This window comes from Scomber japonicus, chromosome 16 (genome assembly GCF_027409825.1).
Source record: "Scomber japonicus isolate fScoJap1 chromosome 16, fScoJap1.pri, whole genome shotgun sequence".
In the NCBI taxonomy this organism is placed as follows: domain Eukaryota; kingdom Metazoa; phylum Chordata; class Actinopteri; order Scombriformes; family Scombridae; genus Scomber; species Scomber japonicus.
Genome location: NC_070593.1, coordinates 29,901,017 through 29,901,646, shown reverse-complemented (window position 1 = coordinate 29,901,646; position 630 = coordinate 29,901,017).

The following is a 630-nucleotide window of genomic DNA, read 5'->3' as shown; positions in this document are numbered from 1 at the left end:
CAGTAGACGGATGCTTTTCATTTCTAATTTCTCGTAATCTTTTCATTAATTGAGTCAAAGATCTTCCAAATCAACCATCACTACAGTACTGTTGCTTCATTGTCCCATATGTGACCTACTATGTAGAAGTTTGGAGGAACACATAGAAAACAAACACCTGATCCAACATCGTCTTCCTGTAAAAAAAATGTGGAGCCATAAGAATTATGGCACTAAAGTGAAAGCACTAAAGTTTAAGGATCTGGTTTTACTTCAACATTTTTAATAATATCCAAGGGTTGTTTTGAATTATTTGATACAGTGTGTCTTTTTCACTTGTTTATTTGAACGTGTTTTGGCTTTGATTTGATCATTGAATGATTAATATTTTGTTGGTTATTTTACTGTTATTTCTATTTTGGTATGTGTCCTTGTCTATATATTCTACTTTATATAATAATAAATGAATAAACGAAATAAGAACCTCTGGTCTCCGGCGCTTCAGCAGTGTCCCTGAATGCCTCCTACAGAGTGGCCGGACAGCGACACTCCGTGGCTGATTGGAGCAACTGCAGCTAGTTTCTATACTTCTGAGCTTCACTGTTTTCAGCTCACTCCTGATTTTTATGTGTGTATGAACTTTTAAACTGT